We start from the raw sequence: 22,468 nt of genomic DNA on the forward strand, positions 1-22,468 counted from the left end.
CCTTGGGGGGTCTAGTTTACAAAATGGTGTCATTTGTGGGGGGTTTCCACTGTTTAGGTACATTAGGGGCTCTCCAAAGGCAACATGACACCCGCAGACCATTCCATCAAAGTCTGCATTCCAAAACGTCACTACTTCCCTTCCGAGCCCTGACGTGTGCCCATACAGTAGTTTTCTCCCACATATGGGGTAGCAGCGTACTCAGGACAAATTGGAAAACAACTTTTGGGGTCCAATTTCTCCTGGTACCCTTGGGAAAATAAAAAAAATGGTGACTAAAAGATCATGTTTGTGGAAAAAATACAAATTTTTTATTTTCACGCCCGGGCGTTGTAAACTTCTGTGAAGCACTGGGGGGGTCAAAGTGCTCACCACACATCTAGATAAGTTCCTTGGGGGGTCTAGTTTACAAAATGGTGTCATTTGTGGGGGGTTTCCACTGTTTAGGTACATTAGGGGCTCTCCAAAGGCAACATGACACCCGCAGACCATTCCATCAAAGTCTGCATTCCAAAACGTCACTACTTCCCTTCCGAGCCCTGACGTGTGCCCATACAGTAGTTTTCTCCCACATATGGGGTAGCAGCGTACTCAGGACAAATTGGAAAACAACTTTTGGGGTCCAATTTCTCCTGGTACCCTTGGGAAAATAAAAAAATGGTGACTAAAAGATCATGTTTGTGGAAAAAATACGAATTTTTTATTTTCACGCCCGGGCGTTGTAAACTTCTGTGAAGCACTGGGGGGGTCAAAGTGCTCACCACACATCTAGATAAGTTCCTTGGGGGGTCTAGTTTACAAAATGGTGTCATTTGTGGGGGGTTTCCACTGTTTAGGTACATTAGGGGCTCTCCAAAGGCAACATGACACCCGCAGACCATTCCATCAAAGTCTGCATTCCAAAACGTCACTACTTCCCTTCCGAGCCCTGACGTGTGCCCATACAGTAGTTTTCTCCCACATATGGGGTAGCAGCGTACTCAGGACAAATTGGAAAACAACTTTTGGGGTCCAATTTCTCCTGGTACCCTTGGGAAAATAAAAAAATGGTGACTAAAAGATCATGTTTGTGGAAAAAATACGAATTTTTTATTTTCACGCCCAGGCGTTGTAAACTTCTGTGAAGCACTGGGGGGGTCAAAGTGCTCACCACACATCTAGATAAGTTCCTTGGGGGGTCTAGTTTACAAAATGGTGTCATTTGTGGGGGGTTTCCACTGTTTAGGTACATTAGGGGCTCTCCAAAGGCAATATCACACCCGCAGACCATTCCATCAAAGTCTGCATTCCAAAACGTCACTACTTCCCTTCCGAGCCCCGACGTGTGCCCATACAGTAGTTTTCTCCCACATATGGGGTATCAGCATACTCAGGACAAATTGGACAACAACTTTTGGGGTCCAATTTCTCCTGGTACCCTTGGGAAAATAAAAAAATGGTGACTAAAAGATCATGTTTGTGGAAAAAATACGAATTTTTTATTTTCACGCCCGGGCGTTGTAAACTTCTGTGAAGCACTGGGGGGGTCAAAGTGCTCACCACACATCTAGATAAGTTCCATGGGGGGTCTAGTTTCCAAAATGGTGTCATTTGTGGGGGGTTCCACTGTTTTGGTACATCAGGAGTTTTCCAAACGCGACATGGTGTCCGATCTCAATTCCAGCCAAAAACGTCAAATGGCGCTGCTTCCCTTCCGAGCTCTGCCATGCCCCCAAATAGTGGTTTACCCCCACATGTGGGGTATCAGCGTACTCAGGACAAATTGCACAATAACTTTTAGGGTCCTGTTACCCTTGGAAAAATAAGAATTGAGGGTGAAAAGATAATTTTTGTGGAAAAAATATGATTTTTTAATTGTATGGCTTTATGTTATAAACTTCTGTGAAGCCCATGGGGGTTCAAAGTTCTCACCACACATCTAGATAAGTTCCTTAGGGTGTCTAGTTTCCAAAATGGTGTCATTTGTGGGGGGTTTCCACTGTTTTGGTACATCAGGGGTTTTCCAAACGCGACATGGTGTCCGATCTCAATTCCAGCCAAAAACGTCAAATGGCGCTGCTTCCCTTCCGAGCTCTGCCATGCGCCCAAATAGTGGTTTACCCCCACATGTGGGGTATCAGCGTACTCAGGACAAATTGCACAATAACTTTTAGGGTCCTGTTACCCTTGGAAAAATAAGAATTGAGGGTGAAAAGATCATTTTTGTTTAAAAAATATGATTTTTTAATTGTATGACTTTATGTTATAAACTTCTGTGAAGCCCATGGGGGTTCAAAGTTCTCACCACACATCTAGATAAGTTCCTTAGGGGGTCTAGTTTCCAAAATGGTGTCATTTGTGGGGGGTTTCCACTGTTTTGGTACATCAGGGGTTTTCCAAACGCGACATGGTGTCCGATCTCAATTCCAGCCAAAAACGTCAAATGGCGCTGCTTCCCTTCCGAGCTCTGCCATGCGCCCAAATAGTGGTTTACCCCCACATGTGGGGTATCAGCGTACTCAGGACAAATTGCACAATAACTTTTAGGGTCCTGTTACCCTTGGGAAAATAAAAATTGGGGTGAAAAGATCATTTTTGTGGAAAAAATATGATTTTTTAATTGTACCGCTGTACGTTATAAACTTCTGTAAAGCCCTTGTGGGTTCAAAGTTCTCACCACATATCTAGATAAGTTCCTTGGGGGGTCTAGTTTCCAAAATGGGGTCACTTGTAGGGGGTTTCCACTGTTTAGGTACATCAGGGACTCTCCAAACGTGACATGGTGTCCAATCTGAATTCCAGCCAATTTTGCATTGAAAAAGTCAAATGGCGCTCCTTCCATTCTGAGCTCTGCCATGCGCCGAAACAGTCGTTCCCCCCCACATATCAGGTATCTGCGTACTCAGGACAAATTGCACAATAACTTTTGCAGTTCAATTTCTCCTGTTACCCTTGGTAAAATAAAAAAAATTGAACCTGAAGTATTTTTTTTATGAAAAAAAGTTAGATGTTCATTTTTTTTTAAATATTCAAAAAAATTCCTGTGACGCACCTAAAGGGTTAATAAACTTCTTGAATGTGGTTTTGAGCACCTTAAGGGGTGCAGTTTTTAGAATGGTGTCACTTTTGTGTATTTTCTATCATATAGACCCCTCAAAGTGGCTTCAAATGTGATGTGGTCCTAAAAATAAAATGGTGTTGTAAAAATGAGAAATCGCTGGTCAACTTTTAACCCTTATAACTTCCTAACAAAAAAAAATTTTGGTTCCAAAATTGTGCTGATGTAAAGTAAACATGTGGGAAATGTTAGTTATCAAGTTTTTTGTGTGCCTTATCTCTGTGATTTAAGGGCATAAAAATTCAAAGTTGGAAAATTGCGAAATTTTCAAAATTTTCGCCAAATTTCCGTTTTTCTCACAAATAAACGCAAGTTATTTGAATGAAATTTTACCACTAACATGAAGTACAATATGTCACGAGAAAACAATGTCAGAATCACCGGGATCCATGGAAGCGTTCGAGAGTTATGACCTCATAAAGGTACAGTGGTCAGAATTGTAAAAATTGGCCCGGTCATGAACGTGCAAACCACCCTTGGGGGTGAAGGGGTTAAACTATGCTATATATACCTGGTATCTGGTGATACTGTACCTTTTCTGCCAGGAAGTCCTCTTCCACCCACCACTCTAAGTGTATCATTGACACCTGGGACATTGGCCCACACGTTTGATTATTTCTTGTGGATCTTCTTTTTATATTGTGGTGTGATCCATCCTGAGCGTGAGAGAATCTGTGGGTTACTCCTGCAATTTATATGTAGATTTAAAAATTACCCCAACACTGTATACAGCTCTACGCTTGTGATACATTACCCAATTACTGCTTTTTATATTCTAGTCTAATCCAAACTGACCAAGTCAAAGTCTGTTTCTGACTGTGGAAATAAATACTGAGATTGGCAATGATCCCTACACTGTATACAGCTGTACGCTTCAGATCCATTACCGTTTTACGGCTTTTTATATTGTGTTGTAATCCATACTGAGCCTGAGAGCGTCGGTGTCTGCCTCCTGAAATATATACAGAGATTTAGAATGTTTAAACTATACTATATAAACCTGCTATCTGATGATACTGTACCCTTTTTCTACTAATTATATTCTTGTCTAATTCATACTGAGCCTGGGAGCGTCTCGGTGTGACTCATGAAATATATAGGGAGATTGACAATTATCCTTTGACTGTATAGAGCTGTACGCTTCTGATACAGTACCATATATCTGATGTTATTTTGGGTACATTTTCTCCAAAATTTGGAAGTATGGTGGAAGAGGCCGTGGACGTGGGCGTGGGGGGGCCAGCTGGTACTGATGGTGGTGGTGCATCTGCTGGTAGTGGCAAAAGCACAATAGCAGCTGAGGCAGGAGGTGTTGAGCCTGCATCATGGTCTGGCTCTGGAACGCCTGGTAGGCTACCTTTTCTCAGAGTAGGTTATCCACTTTTAAAGCCAGAGCATCAGGACCTGGTTTTCGCTTACACTGCCGAAACAGACTCCAGCTAATATGCCCTCCTCTTCTGAAGTTTCAAAAAATGCAAGCACTGAGTCATCAAGTGCTGGCTTCTGGTCAGGAAGAACCCCTTTCCTTGTGTCCTTCACCCACACCAAAAGTGAATGATGCAGCAGGCCACACTTCACATTAGTCCATGTAGCTCTTTCTCACATACCATGCCTGGATTATCAAGTCAAATTGTGATTTCCCCAGTCCAAGATGAATCTGACATGGAGTGTGGGTGGCCAGCCAGGGCAGTGGGGTTAATCGGTACCGGGCCGGTGTCTCAGAGGGATGTGTCATGGTGGTGGTGACCCGGACCGTGGGCCTGGGCGTCCATGCAATGGGGTGAATAACGTTTATAGGTGAATGATACGTGACGCCACCTGTGGTTTCTGATCAGATTGACCAGCGCTGCAGTGTCGCTTCTCTGGGACAGATGTTGTGGTGCAGCTAAGATGTAGAAGCCCTGCACAGGTAGGGCCATAGTTGCAGGGCAGATGAAAGAGTTGCTAGATGGTGTGCAGTGCAGAATGTAGCAGAGCCGTGCGCCAGGCGCAGGAGAAAGATGACAGACACAGTCGTGCAGAATCATAGAATCATAGAATCGTAGAGTTGGAAGGGACCTCCTGGGCCATCTGGTCCAACCCCCTGCTCAAAGCAGGATTCGCTAAATCATCCCAGTCAGATGTCTGTCCAGCCTCTGTTTGAAGACTTCCATTGAAGGAGAACTCACCACTTCTCGTGGCAGCCTGTTCCACTCATTGATCACTCTAACTGTCAAAAAGTTTTTTCTAATATCTAATCTGTGTCTCCTCCCATTCAGTTTCATCCCATTGCTTCTAGTCTTTCCTTGTGCAAATGAGAATAAAGTTGATCCTTCTACAATGTGACAGCCCTTTAGATATTTGTAGACAGCTATTAAGTCTCCTCTCAGTCTTCTCTTTTGCAAACTAAACATTCCCAAATCCTGCAACCTTTCCTCATAAGACAGGGTTTGCAGACCGGTCACCATTCTGGTCGCTCTTTTCTGAACTTGCTCCAGTTTGTTGATGTCTTTTTTAAAATGTGGTGCCCAAAACTGGACACAATATTCCAGATGAGGTCTGACCAAAGAGGAGTAGAGGGAAATAATGACTTCACGTGATCTAGACTGTATGCTTCTGTTAATACATCCTAGAATTGCATTTGCCTTTTTTGCTGCTGCATCACACTGTTGACTCATATTCAGTCTGTGATCTATTAGTATACCCAAGTCTTTTTCACATGTGCTGTCACTTAGCCCTATTCCTCCCATTCTATATATGCTTTTTTCATTTTTATTGCAGTTCCTTTACCTGTACTTGGTAAGTTCCGTCCAGGACCCAGAGTACAGATGGAGAAGGAGTTGGTCAGCCTAGAAGCAAATTAGGAATTTTCTCTCTGCAGATAGGTAGTGTGGCCTCCGTTCTAGCGCTTATCTGAGGTACTCGCAGTGCTGAGTTCACTGAAGTTCCTCCTGTTGACTCTCTTTTGAAACTTTCTCCTATGGCAGGCAGCCATAGCCTTTTCCTTCTGGCTCACACAAGTCGCTGCTGGGGCCTCTGAGCCTTAGTTGGGAACAAAGCATTTACAGCTGCTACTTCCTCCAGTTTCTGCTGCAGGACCGTCAGTGTCCCTACAAACTCGGAGACCAGAATCCGGACCATGCGCTCCAGCTAGGAGTGAGCCTTAACTCTGCTCATCCTCAAGCTCCCCTTCTCACATCCACACACTTCCCCTTCCTTTCACAGACTGCCCTTACTTCCCTCCTCCCGACCACAGAGATCAGCTCCTCAGCAGTCAGGATCAGAGCTCTCCCTGCTGGCCTGGAGTGGGAACTGTGTTGTGTGTTGGTTTAACTGCTAAAGAGATCCTTCGTTGCTCTCAAGCATGACATAACACTCCCTAGGAGGAAGGTAATGCCACTGTGGCGACCGTACTCCTGGGGGCGCCACAAGTGCACTGATGCTCAGCCACTGCTAGATGATTCTGCTGGTACATTGACCCAGACCACTACATTCCCCTCGCACTCTACACAGCCAGAATATGACCCTGATGAAACTCAGATTCCCCTTCCCGCATACTATACCACCTTACACGGTGACAAAGAGGAAGGTGCAGATGAAAGTGCAGGTTCGTTGAGCAGGTGGGGGGCATACTCATGGGCGATGGCACTGGCACAGGGCCCCTCATAGTACGCAAAAGTGTCTCTGCCGGTGGGAGGGGAGGGCCCACCCGCCATCAGACGCACCGCCGTACTATGAGGGGCCCTGTGCCAGTGCCGTCGCCAACGAGTGGGCCCCCCTGCTTGCTCAGGATCATAGCACTTGCAAAGTTGAAATACTTACCTCTCCCTGCTCCACCGCCGTGACATCGTCTGCATTTCCTGCCAGTGACTTTCTGGTCAGAGAGCGCAATGACATCACGTCTGTATGCCCTCTGCCTAAACAGTCCAAGTGCAGAGAGATGGAAGATGGGGACGATGAGGAGTCCAGACTAGTACAGGGATTCCTTAGCGAGGAGACTTATTTAATTGTTTTAAAGGTTGGGAGCAATCTTTGGGGAGCACTATACTCTGGAGAATGATATATGGGGCCCTCCATATACTGGAGCATTCCAAAGGTGGACATCAGTCACTGGAGCAGCATTTACGGGGCCCGTTATACACTGGAGCATTAGAAATGGGGCCCATTATATATGGAGCATTATTTGGGCCCAAAAGACAGTGGAGCTTCATCCATGGGGACCAACATATACTGTAGTATTATGTGGAGCTCATCATATACTGTATCGATCATTATATGGGACCAATGATTCTGTATGGAGAAATATATGGGCCTCATTATTCTGTATAGCACACTATGTGATGGCCATAATACTGTATGGAGTAATATACTGTCCATTTTTGGAGCTACTGGAGAATTTAAAATGAATATCATTCATGTGATGTAAGAAGTGAAGTATTTTACATTGTACTATACCGCTATTTCTCTGCCGTATCAGAGGATCATGAATTGTGGCATGTGTTAAAGGAGCCCAGTGACACTCTTTGGCCCTGGGCCCATGAAAATCTGGAGCCAGCCCTACCCCCCCACAACTTTAGCCAAATAACCCCCAGTTTTCAATGCCTAACTATTATTATAAAGTAAATTAAGGTTGACAAGCTTAAGTAATAAGAATTGATGTTTTTGGCATTAAAATGGGCACTGTAGGTGTGTTTCCTGTCCTCCACTCACTGCCAACTTTTCTTCCCCATTGACTTGCATTGGGTTTCGTGTTTCAGTCGGCCTTCGACTTTTCACGATAATCGGCCGATTGCGTTCGACCCGAATTTTGCGGAAGTCGGGTTTAATGAAACCCGGCTCGACCCGAAAAAAGGCAAAGTTGATCATCTCTAGTGAGAAACTAAAAAATGATAGTGTTGGCCCCCTTAAAAATACTCTGGGTGAAATGGTGGATGAGGATGAGGAAAAAGCCAATATGCTAAATGACTTTTTTTTTCAACAGTATTTACACAAGAAAATCCCATGACGGATAACATGATCAGTGATAAAAAATTCTCCATTAAATGTAACCTGCTTAACCAAGCAGGAAGTATGGTGGCATCTAAAAATCACTAAAATTGACAAATCCTTAGGCCTAGATGGGATACACCCCCGAGTACTGCAAGAATTAAGTACAGTCATAGATAGATCATTATTTTTAATATTTGAAGATTCCATATTAACAAGGTCTGTATCACAGGACTGGCGTATGGCAAATGTGGTGCCAATATTCAAAAAGGGGACTAAAACTGAACTTGGAAATTATAGGACAGTAAGTTTAACCTCAACTGTGGGTAAAATCCTGGAGGGTTTTCTAAGAGATACTATACTGGAGTATCAGAAGAAGAATAACCTCATGACCCAATATCAACATGGGTTTACGAGGGACCGTTCCTGTCAGACTAATCTGATAAGCTTTTATGAAGAGGTAAGTTCTGGACTGGACCAAGGGAATGCAGTGGACGTGGTGTGCATGGACTTTTCAAAAGCTTTTGATACGGTGCCACACAAAAGGTTGATACATAAATTGAGAACAATGGGGATAGGGGAAAATATGTGTAAGTGGGTTTAAAGCTGGCTCAGGGATCGGAAACAAAGGGTGGTTATTAATGGAGCACACTCAGACTGGGTCATGGTTAGCAGTGGGGTACCACAGGGGTCAGTATTGGGCCCGCTTCTTTTTAACATATTTATTAATGACCTTGTAGGGGGCATAGAGAGTAGAATTTCAATATTTGCAGATGACACTAAACTCTGCAGGGTAATCAATACAGAGTAGGGAAAATTTTATATTACAGGAGGATTTATGTAAACTAGAAGCTTGGGCTGACAAATGGCAAATGAGCTTTAATTGGGATAAATGTAAGGTCATGCACTTGGGTAGAACAAACAAGATGTATAATTATGTGCTTAATTATAAAGCACTGGGCAAAACTGTCACTGAAAAAGACCTGGGTGTATGGGTGGATGACAAACTCACATTTAGTGGCCAGTGTCAGGCAGCTGCTGCAAAGGCAAATAAAATAATGAGATGCATTAAAAGAGGCATAGATGCTCATGAGGAGAGCATAATTTTACCTCTATATAAGTCACTAGTGTGACCACTTAGAATACTGTGTACAGTTCTGGTCTTCGGTGTATAAGGAAGACATAGCTGAACTGGAGAGGGTGCAGAGAAGAGCGACCAAGGTTATTAGGGAACTAGGGGGTCTGCAATACCAAGACAGGTTATAACACTTGGGGTTATTTAGTTTGGAAAATCGAAGGCTTAGGGGTGATCTAATTACAATGTATAATGTATATGCGGGGACAATACAAAGACCTATCTAATGATCTTTTTACTCTTAGACCTGTGACGGGGACAAGGGGGCATCATCTTCGTCTGGAGGAAAGAAGGATTAAGCATACTCACAGATGCAGATTCTTTACTGTAAGAGCAGTGAGACTATGGAACTCTCTGCCATATGATGTTGTAATGAGTGATTCCCTACTAAAATTTATGAAGGGACTGAATGCCTTTCTTGAGAAGTATAATATTACAGGGTATATACACTAGTTAACTTAATATTGCGTTGATCCAGGGAGCTAGTTTGATTGCCGTATGTGGAGTCGGGAAGGAATTTTTTTCCCCAATGTGAAGCTTACTGTTTGCCACATGGGTTTTTTTTGCCTTCCTCTGGATCAGCATGTTAGGGCAAGTTAGGATAGGATATGGGTTGAACTAGATGGACTTAAAGGGAATCTGTCAGACATCGGGGGCTTATCTACAGCATTCTGTAATGCTGTAGATAAGCCCCCGATGTAATCTGAAAGATAAGAAAAACACGTTATATTATACTCACCGGGGTGGGTGGTCCGGTCCGGTGGGCGTTGCGGTCCGGTCCGACGCCTCCCTTCTTCGTGGGATGACGTCCTCTTTTCCCATCCTGTAATGGCTGCAGCGCAAGCGCACTGCTCTGCCCTGTTGAGGGCAGAGCAGAATTCTGCAGTGCGCAGGCACCGGACCTCTCCAGTTTGTGCTGGAGAATTTTTTTTTTAATCTGTGGGCGCACACAAAATATAGTTTATTTTATTGCATACAGCTTGACAGCCGGCACAGAGAACAGCCGACTCCCAGACTGGGAAGCGGCAGAGTGCGCCCCCCTGCTGGCTGCACCCGAGGAGGGCTCCTAATCGCTCTGGACCTCATAGCATCTGTGACCCTGGTAGTTACACCCTTGCTTAGAAGGTTGCAGAAGAGGGGGAGGATTTCAGAATTTCCTTTCTAGCCAATTTACTCTGGACTGATGCAAGCCTCACAGATCTCTCTTGTTACCAAGATTTAGCCACCTAGTTTTTATGCAGCATGATGTAAGGGCAGAAATCCAGAATCCAGTAGAGTGTCAAGCTGGAAATTATCACTAGAGGACCAGTAAATCTCCTGCCGCGTAGTCTTCCCTATTCATGAGATCTGTATAATCCTGTCCCCACCACTTATTGGCATCTTTTTGCCTATGTACAGTGTACACAGAAATCTTTCAATCAGTGGTGTGGGCAAGGTCATACAGAGCCCAGCATTCAGAGAACTGGAAGATCTGCAATAGATAAAATATTGGTTTTATCAATACTGCACTAACAAGACCAGAAAGAGAAACATAGCTGAAATTAGGGATTCTATCTCTAAAACATGCTGCTCTCAGATGGAATAGAAAAACCTGGTGACAGGTTCGTTTTAAGACATGCACTGTGAGAGATGAAAAAAATCTCAGTATACAATTGATTTCAAAGCTTCCCACTTGATTACGGGACAAGAAGGATCCTTATGATATTCGCCACATAACAGGATCGTATAATATATAGATTTTCATTAAGAAATCATGAATGATCCCTTATCCAGGTTATGATGGTGAGAGGGTTCCCATTACTGAGGTGTGATCCGACCCAAGGAATAATCTTATGAAATATCTAAGGGTAAGGTCCAGTAACTGGTGGGAGATGAAAATGTTATCAATTCTGGAATAGCTATTACGAGGATTAGATCTAAACCTAAAATCTTTTTCCCTGGGATGCAGGTGTCTCCACATGACTAGCAGTTTCATTCATGTACAGTAAGTTGTTGATGAGTCAAGAAGCTAGTCCAAGATCAGGTTCATTCACCATCTGCTATCAAATAGGTATTTTTGTAGAATGATGCAAGTTTCTTTAGAATGCTCTGTCTATATTCATTCTGGCCTTAATTTAGTAAATAAAGGTAAGAGATCACATAGGTAACATCTGCTATTTTCAATGTAAGAAATGTATCTTCACTCTATTTATTTTAGTATTCAGGATAATTGGAGAGAAAGAAGAATGGAATACTGTTGTGAGTTCATTTTCCCCTTCACCATTGAGGTCTGATGAACTCCCTCTTCTGGTGAAGGAAGGTAGTGAGGCTGATTACCAAGCACCTGAGCAGGATGATGATGACTGGGTGACTGGAATTGCTGACTGGATATAAGGCAGCCGATGCCCTTCTGCCTTGCTGGTGATTTCCCTGAGGGATTCTAGGAGACCAGTCTGATTCCTGCTCCTCAAAAGCTAAGTTTTCTGCTCTGCTTTTTGCTTTTGTGTTTTGGTTTTGTTTTGCCTTCTTTTTCTGGATTTCTGCCATTCCCTGCTGGGGTGAGCTGAATTCCTTTTTGCTCTGTCTTCAGAAAATACCTGAGTACTGATATAGTCTTTTTGAAGCCTAGCATCTTCAGGGCTTTTTTCCCTATCAGTCTGTTGGCTCTTGTTTTGATAGGGTTTTGGCGGATTGCAGACAGCTTTGTCCTATTTAGTTAGCTTTGGCCCCATCATTTGCTCAGCCTATCTTTCTATCTGTGTGAGTGTTTTTTTATCTTGCTTCACCGTCATTATATGTTGGGGGCTGCCTATTGCTTTGGGGTCTGCTCTGGGGCAGTTTAGATTTCCCTTTCTGTCTTTAGGCTATTTAGTTCCCCGGCTGTGATCGAGGGGTCTAGGGCACCGTAGGAACCCCCCACGGCTACTGCTAGTTGTTGTTGATAGGTTCAGGGGTCTGCAATCCGATAGCTGACAACTTCTCTGGTTTTCTGGACTTAGCTAGTATTTCTGTTTTTGCCTCCTACGGTGACTCATTCATAACAGAATCACCAGCCATACCGCAGATCCTAGGGTACTCAATAGCAGGAAAGAATTGTAAAAGAAAAAAAAAGGGTGTGTATATTTTTTCCTCTATATCTCTGAGGCCGTAGGGGGAATTTTTTTTTCTCTCAATGGAGATAAAGCAATTGTCTGATCCTGTGGAGCAGCTCGCTGCGGAAGTGCGGGGAATTTCCGCCTACCTTGCTCATTCACATGCTGCTGAACCAAAGATCCCTACTCCTGATGTGTTTTTGGGGATAGGTCTAAATTTTTGAATTTCAAAAATAATTGTAAATTATTTTTTGCCTTGAAGCCTAACTCATCAGGGAGCTCCGCGCAGCAGGTTAAAATTGTCATCTCTTTGCTGCGTGGCGATCCCCAGGATTGGGCGTTTTCTTTGAAACCAGATGATCCTATTCTGACTAATGTGAACGCGTTTTTTCAAGCCTTGGGGTTGTTGTATGGCGAACCTAATGCTATTGATCAGGCTGAAAAGACCCTGTTGGCATTGAGCCAGGGTCGAGATTCTGCAGAATTGTACTGTCAAAAATTCCGAAAGTGGGCGGTCCTTACTACCTGGAATGATAATGCCTTGGCAGCTCTCTTTCGGAAGGGTTTGTCAGAAGCCATAAAAGATACTATGGTGGGATTTCCTGTTCCCTCTGGTCTTGACGATTCTATGTCATTAGCCATTCAGGTTGATCGGCGTTTACGTGAACGCAGGACTGCAAGGGAGGTGTTGCCACCTGTTGAACAAGTGTCTAAAACTATGCAATGTGATAGAGTTTTGTCCAGGGAGCAACGTCAGGAGTTCAGAAGGCGTAATAAGCTGTGTTTTTTTTGTGGAGATGCCTCGCATATTATTTCTGTCTGTCCTAAACGAGAGAAACGTTTTGCACATGCGTTTTCTGTGGGTGGAGTTCAACCTAAGTTTCTTCTGGCAATTACTCTGATCTGCTCCCTTTCCACATTTTCCGCCAATGCCTTTGTGGATTCGGGAGCAGCCCTGAACCTAATGGACTTGGATTTTGCTAAATGTTGTGGATTTCCGATGACACCTCTGCAGATGCCTATCCCTTTGAGGGGGATTGATGCTACTCCTTTGGCGAAAAATAAACCTCAGTTTTGGACCCAGGTGGTAATGCGGGTCGCCCCAGACCATCAAGAAAATTGCAGATTTTTGGTGTTGCATAATTTGCATGATACAATTGTTCTGGGGTTTCCCTGGTTGCAAATTCATAATCCAGTTTTGGATTGGAAATCTGTGTCTGTGGTGAGTTGGGGTTGTCGGTGTGCCCTTAGTGAGGCTCCGGTTTTTTCCACCTCTCCTCAGTCGCATGATGTTCCTGACTATTTGGCAGACTTTTATGATGTATTTAGTGAGAATGAGTCTGCGTCTTTGCCTCCTCATAGGAGTTATGACTGTGCAATTGAACTGAGCCCGGGGTGTAAATTTCCCAAGGGTCGGCTCTTCAATTTATCTGTACCCGAGCACGAGGCTATGCGATCCTATATTAAGGAGGCTTTGGAGAAGGGTCATATTAGACCATCCTCGTCACCCTTAGATGCCGTTTTTTTTTTTGTAGCCAAAAAGGATGGTTCATTAAGGCCTTGTATTGATTATCGTGCCCTCAACAAAATTACTATTAAATATCAGTATCCGTTACCGCTGATTTCGGATCTATTCTCCAGAGTTAAAGGTGCTTGCTGGTTTACCAAGCTTGACCTCAGGGGCGCGAATAATCTTATCCGCATTAAGCATGGGGATGAATGGAAGATGGTGTTTAATACTCTGGAGGGACATTTTGAGTACCTGGTGATGCCTTTTGGGCTCACTAATGCCCCTTCTGTCTTCCAGTGCTTCATGAATGACATTTTCCGAGACTTTTTGGATAAATTTTTGATTATCTATCTGGATGATATTTTGATCTCCTTCAAGGATTGGGATTCTCATGTGGAACATGTTCGGACTGTGTTCCGGATCTTGAAGGAGAATTCCCTGTATGTCAAAGGATTGAAATGCCTTTTTGGGGTACAGAGGATTTCATTTTTGGGATTTATTTTGTCTCCGTCAACTATTGAAATGGACCCGGCCAAGGTACAGGCCATTTATGATTGGGTTCAGCCCACTTCTTTGAAGGCCCTCCAGAAGTTTTTGGGTTTTGCTAACTTTTATCGGAAATTTATAGCAAAATTTTCTAGTATTGCCAAGCCATTGACTGATCTGACTAAGAAGGGTGCTGATGTGTTGCATTGGTCTCTGGAGGCTGTTTCTTCCTTTCAGGAGCTGAAGCGAAGATTCACTTCTGCCCCGGTTTTGCGGCAACCTGATGTCTCACTCCCGTTCCAGGTAGAGGTGGATGCTTCTGAGATTGGTGCAGGAGCTGTTTTGTCCCAAAAGGATCCTGTAACATCTAAAATGAACCCCTGTGCCTTCTTTTCCCGAAAGTTTTCCCCATCTGAACGCAACTATGATGTGGGGAATCGGGAACTGTTAGCCATGAAATGGGCATTTGAGGAGTGGAGACATTGGTTGGAGGGAGCTAAACATCAAGTCGTGGTCCTCACTGACCACAAGAATTTGATTTACCTGGAGTCGGCCAAACGCTTGAACCCTAGACAGGCTAGGTCGGCCTTGTTTTTTACACGTTTTGATTTTGTGGTCTCTTTTCTTCCTGGCACTAAGAATGTCAAGGCTGACGCTCTCTCTAGGAGCTTCTTTGCTGATTCTCCTGTGGTGACTAAGCCTGCTACCATCTTAGGCGAAGGGGTAGTTCTTTCTGCCATCTCGCCCGATTTGAGACGTTCTCTGGAAGAGTTCCAGGAGGACAAACCTGAGCGTTGTCCCAGTGGAAAGTTGTATGTTCCTGACCAGTGGAAGAAGAGAGTGATGTCTGAAGTTCATTGCTCTGCATTGGCTGGTCATCCAGGTATTTTTGGTACTAGAGATCTGGTGAGTCGGTCTTTTTGGTGGCCCGCCTTGTCTCGTGATGTCAGGAATTTTGTGCAGTCCTGTGAGACTTGCTCCCGGTCTAAACCTTGTTCTCGCTCTAGTGGGTTGTTGATGCCTTTGCCGGTCCCCAGGAGGCCATGGACCCATATTTCAATGGATTTCATCTCTGATATGCCTGTCTCTCAGAGAATGACTGTTATTTGGGTAATTTGTGATAGGTTCTCTAAGATGGTTCATCTTGTACCACTCCCCAAGTTGCCATCTTCCTCTGAGTTGGTGCCCCTGTTTTTGCAACAGGTGGTTCGCTTGCACGGGATTCCTGAGAACATTGTATCTGACAGAGGAGTTCAGTTTGTGTCTATATTTTGGAGGACTTTCTGTTCCAAGCTGGCAATTCAGTTGTCCTTCTCCTCTGCTTTTCACCCTCAGACCAATGGGCAGACGGAGAGAACAAACCAGACCTTGGAGTCATATTTGAGATGCTTTATTTCCGCTGATCAGGATGATTGGGTTTCATTTTTGCCCTTGGCTGAATTTTCTTTAAATAATAGAGCTAGTTCTGCCACTATGATGTCACCTTTTTTTTGAAACTTTGGGTTTCATCCTCGATTTTCTTCAGGGCAGGTGGAGCCTTCAGCCTGCCCAGGTGTTGACACTGTGGTGGAGAGAATGCACCAGATCTGGGACCAAGTGGTGGATAAGTTATCTCTCTCCCAGGAAAAGGCCCAGCGGTTTTCCAACCGATATAGGACCATTGGTCCCCAGTTTAAGGTTGGTGATATGGTTTGGTTATCATCAAAAAATATTGCTATGAAGGTGGCTTCTCCTAAGTTTAAGCCTAGATTTATTGGACCTTACAAGATTTTGGAGATTATTAATCCGGTCTCTTTTCGTTTGGCTCTTCCTGTCACATTTAAAATCCATAATGTGTTTCATAAGTCCTTGTTGAAGAGGTTTGTTGAACCAGTTGTTCCTGGGGTGGCACCTCCGGACCCTGTGTTGGTTGAAGGTAACATGTAATATGAGGTAGAGAAGATACTGGATTCCCGTCTGGCTAGACGGAGACTCCAGTATTTGGTTAAGTGGAAGGGTTATGGTCAGGAGGATAATTCCTGGGTCTCTGCCTCTGATATTCATGCCAAAAGATTGGTGCGTGCCTTTCATCAGGCTCACCCTGATCGCCCTGGTGGCATGGATGAGGGTTCGGTGACCCCTCCTCAAGGGGGATGTACTGTTGTGAGTTCATTTTCCCCTTCACCATTGAGGTCTGATGAACTCCCTCTTCTGGTGAAGGAAGGTAGTGAGGCTGATTACCAAGCATCTGAGCAGGATGATGATGACTGGGTGACTGGAATTGCTGACTGGATATAAGGCAGCCGACGCCCTTCTGCCTTGCTGGTGATTTCCCTGAGGGATTCTAGGAGACCAGTCTGATTCCTGCTCCTCAAAAGCTAAGTTTTCTGCTCTGCTTTTTGCTTTTGTGTTTTGGTTTTGTTTTGCCTTGTTTTTCTGGATTTCTGCCATTCCCTGCTGGGGTGAGCTGAATTCCTTTTTGCTCTGTCTTCAGAAAATACCTGAGTACTGATATAGTCTTTTTGTTTTCAAATAATTTTATTGGTTTTTTTAGAAATAAACAGGGTAGGGAAAGGAAGGTAGGAAGGGAGGGAAGGGAGTGGGGAATAAACAACCTTGTACAGGTACGGAAAAAAAATTTAAAAACTAGAGAACCCACAAATAGGCATAGAATAACATATAAAAGAAAAAAAAATTGACAATCCTTATTATGGGGTAACATTCTTGAATGGAGATACAGCATCCCAGTACTAAAGTGCCCAGGTTTAAACTTCAAAATATAGTGCCTCTTGCTAAGTCTATTTGATATGAAATTTGTTGCTCCAGGTCTTCAATTTTTTTGAGTATTTGTGAATGTGATTGTTGTTAATCGCAAATCTGCGTTCTAAATCGCTGTGTTGGCCTATCTTGTCAAGTATGTCTGAAAACTTGGGAACCTCTGCTTTCTTCCACCATTGTGCTAACATGGTCTTGGTCACTAAGAGGATGTGTATGATAATGTGTCTTACCGAATCAACAAATTGTTCCATGTCTAATGAAAGAAGTGCTCTTTCGGGTGTAATTGTGAAGTCCTTAGCAATGAGGTTAATGTGCTGTGTGACTTGAAGCCAGAGGTTTTTGATTTTTGAACAACCCCAGAAAATATGGTAGAGGTTCCCTTGGTGTCCACAATCTCTCCAGCACAAGGAAGATAGCTCTGTGTTAAAATGCGATAACCTCGTCGGGGTATATTACCACCTATTTAACAATTTGAAATAACTCTCATGAAGACCCATTGATATGTTGGAATTGTAAGTGTTTTTAATGGCATCGTTCCAGTTCTCGAGACTGATATCAGCACCAAAATCGGACTCCCATCTCTTCTTTATATATTTGTTTTTGTGGCTCGTTAGGTCTTTGACGACAGATCTATACAAATTACGCAGACTCCAGAGGTTTTTATTTTTAAGGTTGCACAACAGTGAAGTTAGCATTTCATAATTCAAAGTCTTCCCTTTTATGAATTTCCAAATTCTGTCTTTCAACATGGTGTAAAAGACTAGCTCAGATGACGGTAAATTATATTTAACCCTGATCTCACCGAATTTCAGGAACTCCAATCCACTAAAAACATCCCCCACCCTTTTAATTCCAGATTTCCCCCAAACCTCCGGTATCGGGAGATCATCCATCAGTGCCAATGAAGAAAGAGGCAACTTTAAGATTTGCTCTGCTTTTTTGATATTTTTAGTCGGCTTAATGAGATCCCTCCAGGCTGAGATTATCGGCCGGAATATAGGATGAGATGAGTTCGCACTGGGCTTTTGCAGAAGGAAGTTAAAGAAAAGCTTTTGCAATGAACCTCTATCACTAGCATCTCTCTCCAAGCCATACCAAGCTGGATGAGTCATGTTTTCAGTAAACCAGTGCCAGCTCTGTTTAATGAGCGAGGCCTGATAATAAGCGTATATGTTGGGCAGTCCTGCGCCCCCATGTTTTTTATTTTTGTACATCAAGTCTGCAGATATTCTTGCTTTTTTACCTTTCCAAATAAATAGTCGGATGAGCTCTTGAGCTTTATCAATGGTTTGGCGCGGAAAGCTAACTGGTAAAGTCCTAAATACAGTATGTATAAAATTTTGGGAAGGATAAAAGTTTTGACAGCCAGAATCTTCCCAAAGATGGAAGTCTCTAGCTGAGCCAAAAAGGATAGATCGCCTGTAATAGTCTTTATAATGCTGTCTAAATTGGCCGTAACTGTGGCTTGGATTGATCCAGCTATTCTAATCCCTAGATAGACAATCTCTTTCTCCTCCCAAATGAACTGGGTTTGGGCCTTTATTTTGTTAATTTCAGATTGTTTCATGTTTAGAGTTATAAATTTTGATTTGTTTGGGTTTATCTTAAAATAAGATGCTCTAGAGAATTTTTCTAGTTCAACTGAAAGGGCTTTAATGGAGTTTGCAGGATCCAGTAGCGTGAGGAATAGATCATCTGTGAATAATCCAATTTTAAAATTTCGTGATGGCAGTTCAAAGCCTTTAATATCATTGTTTATTCTTATTTTTTCGGCTAGGGGCTCTATGGCAAGCACAAATAGGAGGGGGGACAGGGGGCACCCCTGTCTCGTGCCATTGGTAATGTCGAACGGGTTGGAGAGGAAATTGTTTGCATAAATCCTGGCACTAGGACCCGAGTACAAGGCGAAGACTGTTGATAGAAACTTCTCGTCAAAGCCAAATCTAGCGAGAGTTGCTTTTAAGTAAAGCCAGTTTAGCCTATCAAACGCCTTCTCGGCGTCCAGTGCCAGAAAAGCAGTTTGAGTTCTCAGGTTGTTCGCTAAATTTATCAGATTCAACACCCTTCTAGTTCCGTCTGAGGCCTGGCGGCCCTCTGTAAAGCCTATTTGATCATCCGCCAACAGACGTGGAAGGATGTTTTTTAAACGGTTTGCAATGATCTTTGAGTAGATTTTAATATCGCTATTTATGAGCGATATTGGCCTATAGCTCTGTATCCTCTCGGGGTCCTCCCCCTCCTTTGGAATCATGATAATTGTTGCCTCTAACATCTCCTTTGGGAAGGAACCCCGAGAGGACGCCAGATCAAAGACGGAAGCCAGCTGTGGAGCCAGAACTTTTGAAAAGGATTTATAGTAGTCTCCAGAGAAGCCATCCGGACCTGGTGATTTTTGGGACTGCAGTTTCTTGATAACGTCAACAATTTCTCTCTCTGTAAAGGGGCTATTGACATAATTCAAGTCCAGCTCATCGACTCTTGGTAGATCGATACTCTGTAGAAAAGAATCTACAAAATTCGAGTTAACCACCTGTGTTTGGGGGTCATCTTTCAGGTTATAGAGATTTTTAAAGAATTCTGCAAACGAGTTGACAATGTCCCTTGGGTGAGTTTTGGGGTCACCCGAGGGAGATACTATCTTATTTATTCTCCTTTTAATTCTTTCTCTTTTTAATTTCCTCATCATAAACCTGGTAGGCTTGTTAAGAGACGCATACGATTTGTACCTAGATGCTTTGATGACTGCATCATATTCCTGGTAGATTTCAGATCTTAATTTTGGACAGAGTGAATATGTTAGTAAGTAGAAGATCTATTCTGGAAGCTGTCTTATGTACATCTGAAAAGTGGGAATACTCACGTGATGATGTATTCAAGCAGCGGAAAGCATCATAAAGCTCAATTTGAATTAACCAGTTTTTTAAAGCTGGAACCTTGTGGCGAACTAAAGAGGATGACTCAATGCTGCTATCTGGGACAATATTAAAGTCGCCCAATAAGATGAGTTCGCCTGTTTTAACTTTGTCGATTTTTTTGATAAGCTTGTTCAAGAAACGAATGTGTCCCTTGTTGGGTGCGTATACATTCACTATTGTGCATGGCCTTTCATGGAGTAAGCATATGAGTATATGAAACCTGCCCAAGGAGTCTGGTATTTCTTTGATGAGCTGAAAAGGAACGGTGCCACCTACCAATGTGATGACCCCAGCCTTTTTCTTTGTGGAGAGTGACTTGTACATGTGTGGGAAGTTCTTGTGCTGGAAGACCGAGTGTCGATCGGAAGCCAGTTTAACCTCCTGAAGGCATACCAATTTGGCCCGGGTTTTGTTGATCTCCTTCCATACCGCATACCTCTTATTCGGACTGTTGAGCCCCCTAACATTGTACGATAAAATTTTCATCGTTAGAATGCAATATCAAAACAAGAAAGGGAAACAAATAGAACAATGAAATACAGAAAAAAAAATTAAGAACTTTAGAGTTCTCCTGGAGGACTCCAAACTGGTTGGTGTCTCACCTTAGATCGGGGGAAAAACGAGAAAAAAAATTAAGTGGCAAGTTCCCACAGTGACAACGATAAACTGTAATTATGGGTGCTAATATTCATGTTCAGGAAAAGGAAATAGTAGTGACCCCCAAATAAATTCAAACATATGACAAAGATCAATCCTAATCCCTATCTCTAAAGGTTGGCTCATCCATCAGGAATTTAAGAAACTTCTGACCCTCGTGTGGAGTATAGATGGGGTAGTGTTTATCCTTATACCAGACTAAAAGCTTGGTAGGGAAACCACATCTATATGACACTCTAAGTTCCCTAAGTTTAGAGGTCAGATCTCTGAAGGAGCTTCTTGCGTCCATAGTCTCTTTGGAAAAGTCTTGGAAAATATTAAGATCCTTATAAGGCTCGGGGGGTGAACCTCTCTCTCGCAAAGATTTTAAAACCTTCTCCTTGGTTTCAAAGAAATGGACCCTGAGGATAGTGTCCCTGGGCTTTTCCTGTGGGACCCCTTTGGGACGTGGGAGGCGGTGTATACGATCGATATTGACTTCTAATTCTGTCAATTTTGGCGATAATTTTTTAAACAAATCTTTGGTGTAATCAGAGAGATCTGCCTGGGAGACCGACTCAGGGATACCTCGTATCTTTAAGTTATTTCTCCTGCTTCGGTCTTCCAGATCAGTCAATTTGTTTTTAAGGGAAATAACCTCCTTTTTGAGGAGTGAATTCTCCTTTGAGAGGTAAACTATATCCCTCTCCGCCTGTACCATCTTTACCTCATATTTCTCAACCTTTTGGCTAAGATTTCTGCAAGTTTCCTGTAGGGCCTTGGCCTGAGTCTCAAACCCTATTTTTAGGGCATCACTGAAGGACTGGAAGAGATCCGCCATGAATCCTTCGATGGCTTGTTTGTTGGACCCCTTGTATTCCCCCAGGTTAATGGATGGAGGAGGAACCTCAAACGAAGGGAATGGACCTCCATTATCCCTCCTAGGCTTCTGCCTTTCAGGGCTTGTGTTTGGAGTATAGTCAGCTGAGACACTGTCGGAGTCCTCAGATGAGAGACTCCCAGTGTTTCCCTGATCGCCTGGTCCCTTCCTTTTGTTTGATTTGGAAGTGTCCATTTCCTCCATAAGAGTCTCAATTGGAGGGGGGGGTTTAATGTTGCCCCCTAAATTTTTATTTTTTTGAGGTGTTTCAGGTTGTGTTTTAGATAGGGTTTTGGTCAATGAGCTATTAGTACCTGATCCCCCTTTTGCAACTTTGACAGATGCAGGGTTCTGAGATTTTTTTAGATAAGGCATTTTTGGCTCGTCTCCTTTCAGGGGTGACCTAGATTTTATTGGGCTTAACAAATTAGAGATATCGTTGTATGATTTAGAGTGTGCCCCAAAATTGTGCCTCGTGACCCTGTGTGGGCTATTGGAAGCTCTGCCCCTACCTGACTGCATCTTGGTTTGCCACAAACCCTTCCCAGACATCAGATCTATGACCCCTTTAAATTATTCAAACAATTTAAGAAAAATGGTCAAAAAGCAAGTTTCCCAAAGAAGTTAACTGAGAGACCCTTAGTGAGCGCGAGTAAAGTCACACAATTCTGCAGTATCAATATCAGCAGCCCACTGTATCTCTGATCCTCACTTGAAATAAAGGTAATCTTCTGTTATAATTCACTGGTCAGATGGATACCAGGCATCGGGACCACCAGCCATGAACTGCAGACTCTGTTATATTGTGTGCCTGCGCCGCTCGTATGCTGAAAGCAGCCAGTGAACAATCCCTTGGGACGCTATATGGGGATAAAGAGTGCCTCCCAGATGCTTGTGTCCTTTCCCCAGTACCCCTGTGGTTAAGTCTCTGCTGTGTTGTACAGTTCGTGGGAGTATCTGTGCCTGTCACAGGGGAGACCGCTGACTGAACGCTGCAGGGCCTGTGACGTCAGGTC

The sequence above is a fragment of the Dendrobates tinctorius genome, unplaced genomic scaffold (assembly GCF_039654945.1).
Source record: "Dendrobates tinctorius isolate UK_male_01 unplaced genomic scaffold, ASM3965494v1 ptg000115l, whole genome shotgun sequence".
Taxonomy (NCBI): domain Eukaryota; kingdom Metazoa; phylum Chordata; class Amphibia; order Anura; family Dendrobatidae; genus Dendrobates; species Dendrobates tinctorius.